The sequence below is a fragment of the Camellia sinensis genome, chromosome 4 (genome assembly GCF_055761805.1).
Source record: "Camellia sinensis isolate YWXY chromosome 4, ASM5576180v1, whole genome shotgun sequence".
Taxonomy (NCBI): domain Eukaryota; kingdom Viridiplantae; phylum Streptophyta; class Magnoliopsida; order Ericales; family Theaceae; genus Camellia; species Camellia sinensis.
In genome coordinates this window covers 170,327,591-170,346,943 of record NC_138964.1, presented here as the reverse complement: position 1 = coordinate 170,346,943, position 19,353 = coordinate 170,327,591, and positions in this window count along the sequence as shown.

The window sequence follows — 19,353 nt, the reverse complement described above, 5'->3', positions numbered from 1 at the left end:
ATTTCATAGGAAAATGTTTGGTAGCTCAAATTTTTGTGGCTCAAATGGCTCAAATCTGTCAAAACGACGTCGTTTTACACTCAAAATCTGTCAAAACGACGTCGTTTTGACAGATTTGAGCCATTTGAGCCACAAAAATTTGAGCTACCTAGCATTGTCGAATTTCATAATAATCCACCAAAATTGAGCGCACAAACCAAATAAGATTGGAGTACAAACCCAGCAACAAGGAAGCAAGTCCCAAACCAAGAAAAGAAATAGGAAAAGAAGAAACAAAAAAACAATACACCCAAAATGTTGACCAAAGTGATCACTTCATTACTTGGACGTTATCAATTCAAAAATACATACATAGACATTAACAGGGCATTACCTTAATCAACAACTCTTATATAAAATATCTATTCCTATTTAACCACAAAGTCCATAAACCAGAAAAGTCATAGATTCTCATATAAATTTCTTTAAACCATTGATTTTTTTCATAAATTTAAAAACTTCTCTTTAATTTCTAGGAAGTAAAATTGATTACAATCAAATTCTCAAAACCCTCAAACACATGAAAAATCTATTCCTATTCAACCACAAAGTCCATAAACTAATAAATAAAATTATTCTCATATAAATTTCTTTAAACCTTATTATAGTTTGTTTCCAATGTCTATTCTTTTAATATATTCATTCTTATGTGTCCAGGTAAATTGGCAAAACCGCAACAGTTGCACAACTCTCATTGGGGAATGATGTGTCTTGAAGAAATACCTAAAGGACAAGTAATGAATGAAAATACATGATTTATTTATTGAGATGTTCTTGATGTTGTTTTCTAGATTTTAAACTTGATATATGCTTACTAAACTATGTTTTATCAGGCCTGTGGACTGGTAAAGAACCTCTCATTGATGGTGTACATAACAATGGGATCTGCAGCACATCCCATTTGAAGTTTTTGGAAGAGTGGAGAACAACAAATTTCGAGGTAAGCAACCATTGATTTTTTTCATAAATTTAAAAACTCCTTTAATTTCTAGGAAGTAAAATTGATTGCAATCAAATTTTCAAAGCCTTCATATACATAAAATATCTATTCCTATTCAACAACAAAGTCTATAAACCTGTAAATTAAAACAGATTCTCATATAAATTTCAAATTACCATCACCAAAACCAAAGCATCACATATATATTTGCAAGTTTTTGGTCTCTATTTGGTGAAGAAGCAAAGAGAGAGATACAAACTACACAGAGAGAAATAGAATAGAAGAAGTAGGGTTTAGATTAGGAACAACACATAGAAAATACATACCAGAAATTGTCGTTGGTGATGATGATGGCGAGAAAGAGCAACCTACACTAGTGAAAGAGATTCTTGAGAGTCTTTGGCTGAATCTTTGGCACCTTCCAATTTTCCCTTCCCGCCTTCAATGAAATAAAATAAGAATTTATTAGATATAAGGGAGTCACAGTGACTACCTAGAAATAGAAAGTGATTGTAGCAATCCTAAATTTGAGGGATTGCATAGGGGATATAGTGGGGAAGGGTTTTTGGACAAACAACCCCTTAATTTGGCAAAAGGAATATAAGGGATTTGATAATGATGCTCTTAGAGACCAAAAGATTTACCAAAATTTCTACCAAATATCTCACATGAGTGTGGGATCTGTGAGAGTGTGGGATCTACATTGGACCCATAAGGTGTGGGTCTTACACCTATGTAAGACATTTTGTAGAAATTTTGGTAAATCTTTCAGGATCTCTAGCATTTTGGAGCTTAAAAAGGTCAATTACACTTATCACTTTTTTTTTTTTTTTTTAAAATGCAAAAAAAGGAAACTCGTTGGAGGTATCATTGCTTCTAGAGGCCCTAGCTTCAAGGTAACTTGTTGGCAGTCAAATTTAACCCAACTAATAGGAAGGGAACCCCTATCGGGCACTAGTGGCTGCCAACTACCCCGCTACAACAAGCGTCTTAAGCTATTATGCGACAGGAGTACAATGCGTTTGTACACGCACCCCAAATGCCGATCCCAGGACCTCTTGCTGGTTGAGGGGTTGGCTTACCACTAGGCCACCACCCCTGGTATTAATTACACTTAGCACTTAGCCTTTTATATTTGGTCTTTTTTTTTTCACTTTTAGCCTTTGAATTTATTTATTTTTTTCATTTTGATTTTTTTATGTTTCATAGTTTAAAATTTTTTCAATTTACTTCAAAAATTAATTTATATTCAAAATTAGAGAAAGACAGGTGTGTACTATATGCACTTGATAACTACAGAAGAACATGGTATGCACCTTATAACTACAGAAGAAAATTGTATACTTCGATACTTTCTGAGTCATAACTTTAAAAAAATAAAAAAAAATCATAACCAAATACAAAAAAGTCATAACCAAATAGTTCAAAACAATGTCATAACTTAAAAAAAAAAAAAAAATTGCTCATAACTAAAGTGCCTATGGTATGAGGGTGTGTAGAATAGAATTCTCCTTTAAATAGAAAATGACATATTGAGACTTATGTGGCATAAAAGTATTTTATTATAACAAATGCTAACAAGTGCCTCTTATGTATTGTTTAATGTTAGGAAATATGTAAAAAAAATATCTTGAAAATATATAAAAATGTTAAAAAGTGCATTGATTTCAATTAAAGTGCATTGATTAAGTAAAAAGTGTGTTGTGTTCTTTAATTTTTTGTCTTTTACTTGTGTCCTAAGGGCACTTGTTAACAATACTCTTTTATTATATACAACCTACACCTCTAATACAAACTTTTTACTGATTTAATGCACTTTTTAACTTTTTACTAAAAAAAAGTGTAAAGAAGTAGAGATGTGATATGATCAAAATAAGTGCACTTATTTAGATTATCTCCAAACAACCCCTAAATTGAAAAAATAATAATAATAATAATTAAAACATGAAAGGCTAAAGTAAAAAAAAAAAAACTCTTAAGAGCCAAAGTAAAAAAATAACTAAACATAAATGGGACAAAATGTAATTTACTCAAAGTTTTAAGTGTATGAAAAAATTATGTGGTAATCTTGAGGCAAATTCACATAATATCCTAAGTCATTATTGATTAGTTAAAGTTATGGGACATAATACTTGTATTAAGACTAAAAGAGACAACCTAATACTTTTCAAATGACAAGTGATATGGAGTAATACTCCAATACTACCAAATAATCACCATGTTTGATTTACAAGTTAATAATGAAAGTATTAATAATCTCATTAAATTAGCGTGACATTCACTATTCAATTGAATTAATAGGATAAATTATCTCCTTATCTATTGTTTGATTTGCATTGAATAAGAAAACATATGAATGTAAGATTACAACTATATTTATCTTTTTTTTCAATCTTACCCTTCATCAATGTTTCTTCACAATCTTTACTTTATCAAAATTTCTTCATAAACGTGGTTTTGAAAGAAAATTATAAATAAATAAATAAAAGCAAAATAAAAATACAAAATACAAAGCCATGTTTGGTTTGTTTTTTAATTTTTTTTAAAAAAATATAAAATACTTTGATAAAATAAATATCAAAAAATATTTTTTAATTTTTAAAAATTATTTTTAGCCTTCTAAAATATAAAATTATATAAAAATAATAAGTGTTTTAATTTTTAGTCAAGGGTAAAAGAGTCTTTTTATTTTATTTCCCAACTCAAGATATATAATCCCACCCCTACCCCATTACTAATAATCTTACAAATTTGTTGGATTAATTATCCATTGAATTAATAATACTGAAATAAAATTTTAAAACAAATACAAAATTATTAGGCTCACGAATTAATAATTCCAATTCTATACTCTAATCTTATCAATTAAACATACCTTAAGTGTATGAGCATTGTCCATCCAGATAATTAGAAGTAAAGATATAATCACTTATTTTTTATATACTTTTTTATATTGGCGTGAGGCTTGTGTAAAATAATAATAATGTGGGGATGTATTTTCTGAATACCAACACGTGGCAAGGTGACGCCGACGTGTCAGCCGAAATGCCACGTGTCCTGGTTGTGACGCCGAGGTTATCTCGGCGAGGCCGAGGTTATCTCCGAAGATATCGGAATCCAAGATAAGCGGATAATGGATAAGGGGGCAAGAGTCCTAGAGTAAAAAGAAGACTTTGCTAAGATAAGGATAAAGCTCTTAGGGAGTTTATCCTTATCTCTTGAGGAATCCAAAGTAAGCACTGAATTGGAGTCCATAGAAGTCAAGCTTCTAGTGGGATTTGGATTGAGTAAACTATAAAAGAAAGGCACCCCAATGGGTCTAAGGTACGCAGTTTTATGCTTTGAGTAGTGAGTTTAACAATTGATTATCTTTGAGAGATATACTAACTTGATCGTCGGAGTGCCCCAGGTGGAAAAGCCACCGCCGGAGCCTTTTCTTTCTGTTACAGGTTTGTTGAAGCCATCTATTCCGCCAGTGCTCTCCAGCTGATTACTAGGCGAGCAGTGTGGTCAGAAAATCACTCACACAATTTGGCGCCGTCTGTGGGAAACTTAGAAGAATAGATGGCCAGTAACGGACAGAGGGAAAACATTGGGGGCGACACTCCTGCTGGGAGTGCCAGACCAATTGACCTTGACGTTGAAGGAGACAAGCACAATACAGAAACTCATAACCAGGGCCACGGAGAGAAAGACGTCAGCCAGGAGGGCGACGCTTCGAAGAGGACAGACCAAAACAAGTATTATAACGAAGATAACCTTCAGGTATGGAGGGATAGGTGCCTACGGAGGGATGAGGAAGTAAAAGACTTGGCAAACAAGTTGGCAGACCTACAGTCAGTGGTCAACTTCATGATGCAAAACAATGTCATGCAGCCACCATACCTACTGCAGGATACGCCGATGCCAGCAACTAACACCCAGAAGGGAGGAAGAAGAACAATCCCCGAAGTCCCTCAGCACACTAGGAGCGGAAGGCACTCTCACCGACCTTCCAGGGAAGGCAGACGAGAGAAGTCGAGACGAGAGGAGTCCCGAAGAACGTATCACACGAAGGATCCAGAGCCCAAAGAACATCGGCATGTTCAAGGGCAGGCGCTTTGCTTTGACACAACACATGGAGAGAGATCAAAACGACCCCACCACGAGGCCGAAAGTAGTGTGCCGAAGAGATTGAAGTCCAGAGATAGCCGAGCTCCAGGAAGGAGTAAAGAAGACTTGAGAGATTACCTCAAGAGGAAGCAACAGAATGCTGAAGCCAAGGTAACTTCCTCGGTTAAGCCGAGGACACCATTCTCAGTGGAACTGGACAAATTTCAAGCACCAAAGCGATTCAGTATGCCGACGTTCCAAATATATGATGGTAAGTCAGATCCTAACTTCCACGTCGGGCTATAACTGAATTCAATGGCATTATATAGTGGGAACGAGCCATTGCTCTGCAAAGTATTCCCCTCGTCCTTTGGGGAAATTGCATCAAATTGGTTCCATAAACTACTGAAGGGAAGCGTAAAGACTTGGGAAGGCCTGACCGAGATGTTTGTGGCCAGGTTTGTGACGAACAAACTGCAGCCATTGAGGGTGGACGCATTGATGGCTCTGAAGATCAGCAAAGACGAAGGCCTTAGGGCCTATGCGAAAAGGTACTATGAGGTGTTCAATCAAATACCAGAATGTAATCAAAAAGTAGCGGTCGTGTCATTCAAGAACGGCCTAAAAGACAATTGTCCGTTACGGAAGTCTTTGGCAAAAACTTTGCCAAAAAGCATGGAAGAGCTCATGGTAAGAATTGAGAAATATACCAGAGCCGAGGAGGACACATCGGGGAATAAGGAGGTAAAGCAAGAAAAAGGGGACGACTCGCTGAAGCGAAGACGAGGTGACAAAGGATTTAACAAATCGGAGATAGAATTGAGGGGAAAATAGGCAGTGACGACTGTGTTCCGAATCCCAATACACAAAGTCCTGGAGCAAATCTGAAATCAACCTTATTTCAGAGCACCAGCAAAGGCCCCAGGGGAATACATGAGAAGGAACGTTGGTAGGCGTTGTGCTTACCACAATGAAGAAGGGCACCGAACTCAAGGCTGTTGTAACAACCCCCATACTGCTTACCGGAAAAAAATTACTGAATTACCTACTGATTATTGCTAAACTGGACTGCTTATGACAGATAATTGAACTAACTGAAGTACTGAATGGACTGATTGAAAACTGGAATTGAATTGACTGAGCATATCTATTGTATTGCATTTTTATCTGTTTGATTGTTTGATTATCTGTTGGTATTTTTATGTTTAAACTGCAAAATGAAGGCCTTATCGGCGGCCGAATCGAAAATAGATTGATGTTTTGGGATCATTGGAAATTATGTGATTTAATGATATATTTATCAGAAATGTGATTAGGTATGACTGAATTAGATTAAATATTGTTATATTGCAAACTTTGACTTATTTACCAAACTTGCCACTAAGTGGGCCACTACCTCACACACTTAGAGACTTGTATATGCTTGATCAAAAACCATTTCCTCAGCCCTTTTCCTTATACTAGCCGACCAAGAGAGGAAATAGGAGAGAATTGAGTTCATTTTGTTGAATTGGCTTGAATTGCTTGGAATTGAAGTGTAAATTGTCAAATTGGACTCCTAAACCTTGAATACAAGACTAAGGTAGGACATTCATCTTCTTGTTGTTGTCATAGAATTAATTCTTGCATGATTCATGCTTCAATTGTAGATTTAAGTCTTGTTTTAGTTCATACATGTAGGATTAGAACATAATTCATGCATGCATGTTTGAATTGATGAGTTTTGAGTTGAATTCATGGTAAAATTGTACATGCATGTTCATAATTAGGCTTGAGTCCATGAATTCATCATGTTCTTGAAGAAATGAGTCCATCTGAACAAGCTTTGAAGGTTGAATTTGGTTTGAATCCATGCATGTTTGCATGTTCTTCATATTCTTGAAAATGGGTTTGAATATGGTTTTAATTGACTCACCTTTGGGGCTTGAATTCATAAATTGAGCTTTGAAACTTGTTATACATTGAATTTAGTTATGTTTTCCAGAATGTAGGCCCAAGAGGTCGAGTTTGGAGTGGTAGAATGCTTGGTTTGAGCTTGGGAGGCAAATCTGGAAATTCCAGATTTGGCTTCCTCGCTCGAGCGAAGGATTCCTCGCTCGAGCGAGCACCTTTGTCCAGGGCTCCGCTCGAGCGAGCATCGAGCGACCATCGCGCGTAAAATCACAGCATCCAGTATTTTTACTGTTTCGACAGACCGCTCGAGCGAAGGATTCCTTGCTCGAGCGAAGCCTTTGATTTTGGAAGCTCGCTCGAGCGAAGAAAGGCTCGCTCGAGCGAGGCTCCTATTTTCAGCAAACTTTGCGAAATGTTTTCTAAGTGTATTTTTGCATCCTCATCCCATCCTAGGCATTCTTAGGCCTAGTTTAAGGCATCTTAATGAGGATATAGATGTAGAACACACCAAGGCAAATTAAGGATTAAGTTATGATATTTCCCAACTGTGTAGCTTAGTGTGTGTTCAACCTGTGAACTGTGTAGGGTTGGCGACTGAGGAGACACGCTCTAGCATACTGTAGCCCAAACTCTGTGAGTAACAATTGTGTAAAGATATGTTCAACTGAGAATGTTTTCTGACTATTTAACGAAACTGTTTTCTGAAGTAATTATTGTTAATTGTTTGAATGTATGTCCTATATTCTGAAATGTATTGTGGCATCCTTAGCAACTGTTGTATACTGTTACTGCTACTGTTACAGAGATCTCTATCGGTTCCCTCGTGGAACCACTATTGTTTACTGATTGATGGCCATCATTACTGTTCGGTCTTTAAGACCTACTGTTTACTGCTATGCTAATGGATGTACCACATATGACTGAATAACTGTTCTGACTGAAAGACTGAAGTATTGTTTAATGAACTGCTTTCATTACTGTAAGGACATTTCATTCTTAACCTCTTTACGCATTATGTTATTCACTGGGATTTAGCTCACTGTTTATATATATATGTAGGTGCTCAGCCACCAGATCGGAGCTAGGAGCGTGGGTTAGACTCCAGTTTTGTCAAGCCAGCCTTTGTGCCTCACTGCGAGGTTCCGAGTTGCCATGCTATGGCTTTGGGGTGTTTTGTTTTTCCCTCGTCTGTCTCCATACTGTTTGGATTACTGTATAGACTGTCAGCTACTAACTGTACTGTTATCAAGGGATTAGGTCCCTGTACTGTGTGACTGTAAATTTTGTATAGACTGTACTGTTTATATGTATGAATGCATGAAAAATCTTTTTGGCATACAGACTGTCACAGCTCAATGGACATTATTTATTTACTGTATTGGCTTCCGCCGGGCCCTGAACTCTGTTTTACTGTACTACTGTTAAGCAGGCCTTCGGTAATCTCGGATTACTGGCCGGTTATGGTGCTAAACCCATAGGGCCGGGTTTGGGTCGTGACAGCTGCAGAGCCCTAAAAGCATACTTAGAGGACTTAGTAAGGCAAGGCCATCTGAGGGACCTCGTTGACGAAGCCAGGACAAGAGAAGAGCAGACAATATTGCCTCAAGCACCAGCGGCCTCGCCTCCCCTAGCACAGCAGCCACAGGGAGGGGGACCTAGGGTGGTTAATGTAATTCACTCAAAAGTGAACGAAAGCGACATTCGGGGAGAAACCCAAAGAGTAAAACACCTGCAGCACGTGAACCAGGTCGGACATAAAAGACCTCGGCCTCTTCAGGCCGAGGACCGATGATAGCCTTCACTGAAGCTGACCTAGAGATGGTCCAGCATCCGCATAATGATGCCTTGGTAGTATCCCTCCAGGTTGGGGAGTGCCAAGTGAAACGCATCCTAATAGATCAAGGCAGCTCTTGTGACATCATGTACGTTAGATGTTACAAGGAGCTAGGCCTTCACCCAGACGACATGGAACAATTGAATGGCCCGATGGTCGGCTTCAATGGAACGCCGACGTGGCCACTGGGCGCAACAAGCTTGGAAGTACAAGCTGGCACTAAGAAGATCATGATAGAATTCATGGTGATTGACACACCTTCACCATATAACATCATCTTGGGAAAACTATGGTTGCATGCAATGGGGGCAGTTCCCTCAATATTGCATCAACTACTGCGGTTCCCAACAGAGCATGGGATTGAAGAAGTCAGAGGAGATCAACTGCAGGCAAAAAGTTGCTCCATGGCAGCAATGAAGTCTACTTGCAGCGTTCGAGAGCCAAAAGAGGCAAAAATTGAAGATGAGGACGTGGAAGTTCTAGAAGATGTCGACAAAGAACCAGCTGAGAAGAGCGAAGAGGCACTAAAGAAAATCCTCGTCCAGGATGGAGACGAAGAATGCTTCTTTCTTCTCGGCTCGGGCTTAGCCGAAGAAGAGGAAAAAGAGTTGGAGACTTTTTTAAGAGCCAACATTGAGGTGTTCGCCTGGACACCTTACGAAATACCTGGCATTGACCCCGAGGTCACTTGCCATAGACTGAATGTCGACAGGTCGGCAAAACCTGTGATTCAACGAGCCAGAAGACTGACGTTGATGCACGTCAAAGCAGTAGAAGAAGAAGTGGATAGACTTTTGGAGGCCAGGGCCATCCGAGAAGTTCATTACCCGATATGGCTATCCAACACAGTAGTGGTAAAGAAGAAGAACGGTAAATGGCGGGTCTGCGTAGATTTTACAAACCTAAACAAAGCTTGTCCCAAAGACTGCTTTCCTCTACCCAAGATTGACCAGTTGGTAGACGCCATATCTGGACATGGAAGGATGAGCTTCCTGGATGCTTATAGGGGGTACCACCAGATAGCCATGTACCCCCCAGACGAAGAGAAGACAGCGTTTATCACCCCAAAAGGCCTGTACTGTTACAGAGTGATACATTTTAGGTTAAAAAATGCAGGAGCAACCTACCAAAGGCTGGTAACCAAAATGTTCAAACACTTGATTGGCCAAACAGTAGAAGTCTACATCAATGACATGGTCGTGAAGACCAAGGAGCCTAAGAGTCATCTTGCCGACCTAAAAGAGGTATTCAAGATCCTCAAAACATATCGGCTCCGACTCAACGCATCAAAGTGCGCGTTTGGAGTTGGATCTGGTAAATTTCTGGGGTACCTGGTAACAAGGAAGGGCATAGAGGCCAGCCCAAATCAGATCAAGGCCATCCTAGACCTACAGAGCCCAATATCGGCAAAACAGGTACAAATGCTTACTGGAAGGGCCGCAGCCCTAAACAGGTTCATAAGCCGAAGCTCAGACAAATGTAAACCCTTCTTCAACCTGGTGAAGAAGACCATGGACTTTCTATGGACTGAGGCATATGAGGCCGCTTTGGCCGACCTAAAGAAATATCTAACCACGGCTCCGGTCCTCTCGACACCTGAACCTGGGAAAGAGCTGTTTTTGTACTTAGCTATGTTAGAACACGCAGTAAGTGCAGTACTAATCCGAGAAGAACAATGAGAACAAAAGGCTGTTTATTATGTAAGTAAAACCTTGGCCGACGCAGAACCAAGGTATCCACCACTAGAGAAATTAATGCTGGCCTTAGTAATGGCCTCAAAAAAATTGAACCATTACTTTCAAGCGCACAAGATTATGGTGCTCACAGAGCATCCACTGAAGTCCCTGTTGCAACAAGGAGACTTAACAGGAAGAATCGCAAGATAGGCAGTTGCCTTGGGCCAGTATGACCTGGAGTTCAGGCCCAGAACAGCAATAAAGGGCCAAGTTTTGGCCGACTTTGTAGCAGAATTCGCACCTGAAACCATCGAACATCGGGCTCCGTTGAGCTAGGATGAGCATTGTCCCAGCAAGCAAGGAGAATCCCAGCCTAAGGCAAAAGAGCAAAGGAAGGAAAAACTCAGACCCTGCAGCATCTACATCGGTGACTCATTCAGACTGTTTGTCGATGAAAGTTCGAACCGACAAGGAGCAGGGGCAGGAGTATTGCTGATATCTCCAGATGGAGAAATAATAGAACAGTTCATCTGTTTGGGGTTCAAGGCCTCAAATAATGAAGCAGAATACGAAGCATTAATTACAGGGCTAAAACTGGCAGCAGCAGCAGAAGCAGATGAGGTAATAGTTTTTTGTGATTCACAGCTTATTGTTAACCAGTTAACAGGAGAATTTGCAGCCAGAGACGAAAGAATGTAGCATATGCAAAAGAGGTCATCAGATTGGTAGCCCTATTTCAGAACTGTTGATTACTCCAAGTTAGCCGAGATGACAACACCCACGCCGACGCATTGGCTAACCTGGCAAGTTCAATACAGACTGGAAAAACAAGGACAATTATGATCGACTATATGTTGGGCCCGAGCGTAGAACCACAGAGCACAGAGCATAAAACAATGTGTGTGGACATGGGGCCAAGCTGGATGGATGCAATTGTTACATTCCTAAAAGAAGGAAAGCTGCCAGAAGATCGTAAGGAGGCACACAAAGTCAGATTGAAATCGACAAGATTCAGTCTGACAGCAGATGGACACCTCTACAGAAGGTCCTTCACTGGACCCCTTTTAAGGTGCGTACACCCTTTGCAGGTTGAAGATTTCCTATATGAAATTCATGAAGGAATTTGTGGAAGCCATGCTGGGGGCAGATCATTAGCCCACAAGGCCATTACCCAGGGGTATAGGTGGCCCTATATGCAAAAGGATACTGAAGCCTACGTGAAGAAATGTAAACAATGCCAAAGGTTTGCACCTTTGATACATCAGCCAGCTGCTGACCTAAACCCAGTATCCAGCCCTTGGCCGTTTGCCCAATGGGGCATGGATCTTGTTGGGCAACTTCCCCAGGCAACTGGGCAGAGAAAATACTTCTTGGTAGCAACAGATTACTTTACGAAGTGGATAGAGGCAGAACCTCTTGCCAAAATCCGAGATGTGGATGTTAAGAACTTTATATGGAGAAACATCATCACCAGATTTGGGATTCCAAGAGCAATAGTTGCCGACAACGGAACACAGTTTGACAGCAAACTCATCAAGAACTTTTGTGCAAAATTCAAGATCAAGAATTACTTTTCAACACCAAGTTTTCCCCAAAGTAATAGGCAAGCAGAAGCATCCAACAAAGTAATTTTGGATGGAATAAAAAAGAGGCTGTAGGCAGCAAAAGGAAAGTGGGTAGACGAATTGCCCAACGTGCTTTGGGCATATCGGACTACGCCGAGAAGATCAACAGGGGAATCCCCTTTTGCCATGGCTTATGGCACAGAAGCAATCATTCCACTGGCAGTCGGCATCCCAGGGATCCGAACCCAAGGAGTTGAGAATGGGACAAATGACATACTCTTAGCCCAAGATCTGGATCTTTTGGAAGAACGAAGAGAGAAAGCTACAATTCAGCTCGCAGTATACCAGCAACAGCTTGCCAGAGCTTACAACAAGAAGGTCAATCCAAGAGATTTTCAAGTCGGCGACCTAGTCCTGAGGAAAGTCGTCGGCAACAAGAAGGATCCCAGAGAGGGCAAGCTTGGCCCAAACTGAGAAGGACCCTACAGAATTACTTCAGTATTAGGCAATTGAGCTTATCGGCTTAAAGATAACGAGGGCAAAGCACTGCCAAGACCTTGGAACACTTGTAATTTAAAATTCTTCTATCATTAGATGTGTATTATTTTTGGCCGATGTCATCAATAAAATCTTTTCCCTTTTCTTTAAACACATATGATTGATAAAGTTACATATTGGTGTTTTTGGAGACATGAATAATGAGAACCCAAGTAGAACTTAGGTTCACATTGGGGGCAGAGAGAAGACAGAGACACTTAATTCACTTGTTGAAATTTGTAGCAATTTACAAGTTGAAGTTAAGCTGAGATGGTTCCTTATCTTCACTTGTTGAAATTTGTAGCAATTTACAAGTTGAAGTTAAGCTGAGAGGGTTCCTTATCTTCACTTGTTGAAATTTGTAGCAATTTACAAGTTAAAGTTAAGCTGAGATGGTTCCTTATCTTCACTTGTTGAAATTTGTAGCAATTTACAAGTTGAAGTTAAACCGAGATGGTTCCTTATCTTCACTTGTTGACATTTGTAGCAATTTACAAGTTGAGGTTAAGCCGAGATGGTTCCTTATCTTCACTTGTTGAAATTTGTAGCAATTTACAAGTTGAAGTTAAGCTGAGATTATTCCTTATCTTCACTTGTTGAAATTTGTAGCAATTTACAAGTTGAAGTTAAGCCAAGATTACTGTTTCTCTTCGCTTGTTTAAATTCGTAGCAATTTACGTGTCGAAGCAAAGCCGAGGTCATTGCTAAACACTTGTAGCAATCTACAGTTTGCAAGTCAGTATCTTACCGAAGTAAAAGTTTTGTAGCTATTATACCCGAGGTATGTAACCCCGAGAAGATTGCACAAAGGAGGCAAAGTATGAAAGGCATACAAAAAATTCTAAGTATAGAATCAAACAGAGGCAGTCAAAGAAAAGGCAAAAAAGAATGCAGTCATTCAAAGAAAGATAGCTATGTTAAAATATCCAACACAAACAGAAGGCACATCGTCCGTACAGAGAAGCTTCTATTGTCCAGAAAACAAAAAAGTACAAAAGACAAGAAAAGAGGGACATCAAAGTTATGATTTTTCTACTTTAGGCACAATTTGAGACTGGACCTCGGCCGATTCTTGGAGAACTACCTCGTCTGACTCCTGAAGAGCTACTTCGGCAGTCTTTTCCGCTTTAATTTCGGCTTTAATCTGCGCAAGGGTTTCATCAAGACTTTTTTCAGCTGGAGGAACGTTAGATGAGGCCTGTTCAGGAGTAGTTTCCTTGGCGACTGCATCACCATCATCATCTTAAGTCAGGTCCAAAACCTGCTCATTCAGAGAAGGAGACTTAGGCCCCACAGCCTCCTTAGATTTCCTTACTAAAGCTTCATCCTCACCTTCCTCCTCATCTTCAGACTCAGATTCAGATTCTTCTTCAGCTTGACTTGGAGGTGGAGGAGGAGGGAATGGGAGAGGAATAGCTTCGGCCTTGCGCAGAGGTGAATCTTCAGGAATATTGAGCTTTTTGGCCAGGGACATCCTGTAATAACCCTCATCACTGTTTACCGAATAACCACTAATTACCGTTAAACTGAATTGATTATGACTGATAACTGAACTGATTTAAATATTGAACTGATTGACTGAAAACTGGAACTGACTTGACGGGGTATATCTGTTTAATTGTAATTCTATCTGTTGATTGTTTATTTGATCTGTTCGTATTTTAGTGTTTAAACTGCTAATTGAAAGCCTTATCGGCGGCCGAACCGAAAATCGATTAGTGTTTTATGATCATCGTAATTTATGTGATTTTATGGTATAGTTATCCGAAAATTGATTTGGAACGATTAAATTAGATTAAAATGAGCTAAATTGCATAGTTGGCCTTATTTACCATTTTGCCACATGAGTGGCCTACACCATGATCAATATTTGAGCCTTAGTATACACCTAGGCACACTTTTGCTCAGCTCATTTCTTCCCTTTGCCGACTAGAGAGAGGGAGATAAGGGAGAGAGTTGGATTTCATCTCACTTTAGCTTGGAATTGAAGAAGAAATTGCATATTTGAGCTTCCCTTCCTTGAATTGGAGACTTAAGGTAGAAATTCATCTTCTCATTCTTGTGTTTAAATTGTTTCTTGCATGGTTTAGACCTAGGTTGGAGACTAGAGCCAACTTATGGCTCAAATTGTTGTGTTAAAGCTTAATTGTTGCATGCATGTATATATATTGAAGTTTTGAGGTTGTAGTTCACATTCCTCACATGCATGTCCATGTTTTAAGAGTAGTCCATGATTTCATCATGTTTTTAGAAAGAATTGGCTCAATTGAGCTAGCATTTGAAGCTTTGAAGTGTTTAAATTCATGCATGTTTGCATGTTCTTCATATTTATGGAAATTGGTTTGAATTGGATTTATTTGAAACACCCTTGGGCTTTATTTTTACAAATTGAGCTTTGAATCATGTTAAAATATGAGTTTTGATGTGTTTTCTGGAAAATTGGCCCAAGAGGATCGAAATTTATGGTTTAAAACTTGGTTTTCAGCTTGAGGTTCAAATCTAGAATTTCCAGAATTTGGACTCACGCTCGAGCGGGGTGACTGGCGCTCGAGCGTGGAAATCGTGCTCCCAGCATTTTGTTCTGTTTTGAAGTCCGCTCGAGCGGAATAATTGACGCTCAAGCGGGGCATTGTGTCTCATGCTCGAGCGGGTGTCGAGCGCCCAATCGAGCGTGATTTTCGCCTATCCAGCACTTTTGACTGTTTTGCAGAACGCTCGAGCGAGTAACTCTACGCTCGAGCGGAAACCTTTGTCTGCATGTCTGCTCGAGCGGATTAACCTACGCTCGAGCGTGACCCCTATTTTCTGAAAAGTCTGAAAATGCTTTTAAAGTGCATCTTTACATCTTCATCTCATCCTAGGCATTCTTAGGCCTAGTTTAAGGCATCTTAATGAGGATATAGATGTAGAACACACCGAGGCAATTAGGGATTAAGTTATTATCCTTCCCAACTGTGTAGCTTAGTGTGTGTTCAATCTGTAACTGTGTAGGGTTGGCTTTCCGAGGAGACGCTCTAGCCTTACTGTAGCCCAGAACTCTATGAGTAACAACTGTGTAAAGATATGTTCAAAATGATTATCTTCTGAACAATTGAACCGTACTGCTTTCTGAACTGATACTGTTAATTAAATGAATGTATGTCCTATATTCTGAACTGTATTGTGGCATCCTTAGCAACTACTGTTTGCTGTTACTGTTACAGAGATCTCTGTCGGTTCCCTCGTTGGAACCACTACTGTTATTGACTGATGGCCATCATTTACTGCTCGGTCTTTTAAGACCTACTGTTTATTGTACTGTTATGTTAATGGATGTACCACATATGACTGAATGACTGATATACTGAATTAATGAACTGTTTTCATTACCGTAAGGACATTCATTGTTAACCCCTTTACGCATTGTGTTATTCACTGGGCTTTAGCTCACTGCTCATATATATATGTAGGTGTACAGTCACCAGACCGCAGCTAGGAGCGTCGAGGTAAACTCATGTTTTGTCGAGCCAACTTATGTGCCTCAATGCGAGGTTCCGAGCCTGTCAAGCTACGGCTTAGGGGTGTTTTTAATTTCCCCGTCTGTCTCTGTATCTGTTTGTATGACTGTATGGACTGTACTATACTGAATGATTGTATATATGTACATACTGTTTTGTCTGACAGTGTATATATGAATGAAAAGTCTTTTTGCATACAGATTATCACAGCTCATTGGATACTGTCTATTTACTGTTTTGGCTTCCGTCAGCCCCTGTACTCTGTATTACTGTATTACTGTTAAGCAGGCCTTCGGTAATCTCGGATTACTGGCCGGTTACGGTGCTAAACCCATAGGGGCGGGTTTGGGTCGTGACACATCCAACCAAGGGAAAAGCCCCTATTGCATGCCTGCTTAACTTATAATTTGTATTCCTCTGTAACATCGGCCATTTCTTGGGCATAGGCTTTTTCGTCGGCCTCTTTGATTTCAGCGTCTTTAGTGGCCAAGGCCTCCTGAAGTTCCTTTTCGGCTTGGGCCTTTTTGTCCTCGGCCTCGGCAACCTTCTTGATGGCCTCAGCAGATTTGGCCTTTTCTTCGGCTAGGGTTTGGGCTTTGGTGGCAGCCTCAGCCTGGTCTTCCAGTTTTTTCATTTTTGATTGAAAAGTTTTGTTCGCTTTTTTAAGGGCAGAAACCTCCCTCTTCATGTCCGCCAACTTCGCCCTATTTTCAAAAGCTTGCATAGAAAGAGAGTGGGCATGTTGAATGGCCTGAAAGAGCACAGGGCAAAAATTATTACAATTTTACAAAGTAAAAGAGAAGACAAGTTTCCATGTAAAGACACTTACTTGGACAGAACATTGGAGCATAAAAGCATAGTTCTTGTACTCACTCATCTTGGCATTCCGTTCAAGATCACCTGGGAGAAGTAGGGCGGTACTAAGTGCTACGCCGACATTAATGTCGTCGGCACTATCGCTGGCAAGAACAGGCTTATCTTCTAAAGTAATTTCAGGCGTCCAGGGGACTTTTGGTATTCTGGACCCTGAGGTCGTCGTAGATGATGACCTCGGCTTCTTTGATTGTGTGGACTCTGATGGTTGTGTCTCAGCAGACATTTTTTTGGGAATGGAAGCCGTCTTCTCACTCCCTGCCAATTGTGAAATTGTCAGGGTATCCTCAGCCTCAACGTCAGTGGCTTTAGCCTTTGGCTGGGCTTTCTTGGTTCGTTTCGGCTTTGGTGGGGGCATGGTTTGCGTCAGCTGAGCATCGACGTCAATAGGGAGATCGGCAAGGAGGTCTTGAGCAACGGACTTTGGACGACCCATCTCAGCAGTTTTGACAAGTCTTCGCCGATGTTTTCGTTCTTGTATTGGGACCAAGTATGGGGCCGAAGTAGATGGTTGATTGGTCGGGTCAGATGTTGACTCTTGATCGTGATGTAGAGGCGGTTTGAGTTGTGGTAGTAGGAGGAGAAAGGCTTTTCTTCTTTCTTTTGGGGACGTCGGGCAAAATCGATTTGTATGTAGGAATAAAGTTGAGAAGAAGAGGTGCTTTTCTTTTGTGAACTGGCAAATCCAAGAGTTTTCTCAGGTCCTTACTAGGAACGTAAAATTGGCGGAAGTTTTTCGCTGGCTTACGAACGTCTGCAAGAAGAAACAGACATTAGAAACAGATAAAATATTGAAGACTTGAACAGAAACAGCTAAGTATTGACACTGGGCTCTTACCCTTGCCCTCTTTAACTGATCGGAGAAGAGGGTAGAGATGGGCGTCCTCGTCTGCGCCAAACTCCCAATTTCCTGAAGCAATAACATAATCATCTCCAGCCCCCTTGTTGGAGTCTGGAAAGTCGGCTACGATTTTGAATTCAGTGGACCTCGGCTTGAGGTAATAGACGTAACCTTTTTCCTTCAGGTTAAGGGCGCACATGGTATAACAGTATTGGATGTCGGCAAGGGTGATCCTAACGTTCTCCTGCCTAGCTAAGGCGATAATACCAAAAATCACTCGATAAGAATTGATTGCTAGTTGCATAGGGTTCAACTTATAATAATGAAGGATCTCGCGAAAAAGAATGTTGAGTGGGAGCCAGAGTCCGCACTCAGTAAAAGCTACAATGGGAAGAGGCATGGCGTTTTCTGTAGGCATGATGGAGTCATCATCCCTAGCAAGTCTCAGGTGGACATCGTCAGGGATGGAGAACTCCAGCCTAAAGTACTTAAATTTGGTCGGGGTATCTACCCTGTGCCTCCACATACCCATAACGTCGGCCTAAAATCAGAGGGCTAGGTTTCAGAAAGAAGATGCTCTTAAGGGGTTATCGGGACCTCGGCGAAACCCTAGGTATATGCTGGTAAGGATTGTTTCAGTTTTTTCCTAAGAATTGATAGGTTTTATAGACAAATCCCAAACCTAAATCTATAAAGGCAAAAGATTGAAAGCAAAAATTAAAGGCAGAGATCTGGAAAACAACATAGGAAACAAGAAACCAGAACGCAGTTTCAGAATGAAGAACAGAAGTGGGGTTCTCAAAAGCATAAAGAAAACAAGAACTAAAGGGCCAAGAACAGTGGCAAAAATACAAGAAGTAGTGAACAATAAATATGATTCACAGAATTAACAGTTTAAACAGAACAGTAATGGCAGCAACAAGATAGAAGAACATCAGTGAACTGAATACATAAAGAATAGTGGCTTACCAGAGAAATTGAAGCCGGAATGAAGTTCGCCGAAGACAGACGACGGTTACAGAAGTGACAGAGTAGCGAGAGCCTCACCAGAGAGACGAATGAAGTTGCAGAGCCTGGAGCTTGAAGCAATGGCAGATTCGAGCGACAGAGTTTTAGAGAGAGAAAAAAGCAAAATAACTCAGATGCAAAAGTGAAGAGACGAAAGAAAGGAAGAAAGATTTTGTCAAAAAATCAAAACGGCGGCAAAAGCAATCAATACGCCTAAAAGAGCGCATATGTCAGACGGCGCATGCGAAGAAGAGATGACTTATGGGCGCGTCACAGGCACGAGCCAGTAAGAAAGAAACGCGTGTCTAAAACGGTTGAATTGAAGTGCATGACAGCTCATACGCGTAAAAAGTTCCTTAAAAATCTTTGATTTTTTAGGGAAAGTATGTCGGCCAGAAATTAGTGTTCTCGGCTGTCAAATCTTAAGCCGATTTACTGGAAGAAAATACAGATATAGGTTCCATCACCTCAGAATGCCGAGGTAATAGAACCTAAGGGACAGTTGTGGGGATGTATTTTCTGAATACCAACACGTGGCAAGGTGACGCCGACGTGTCA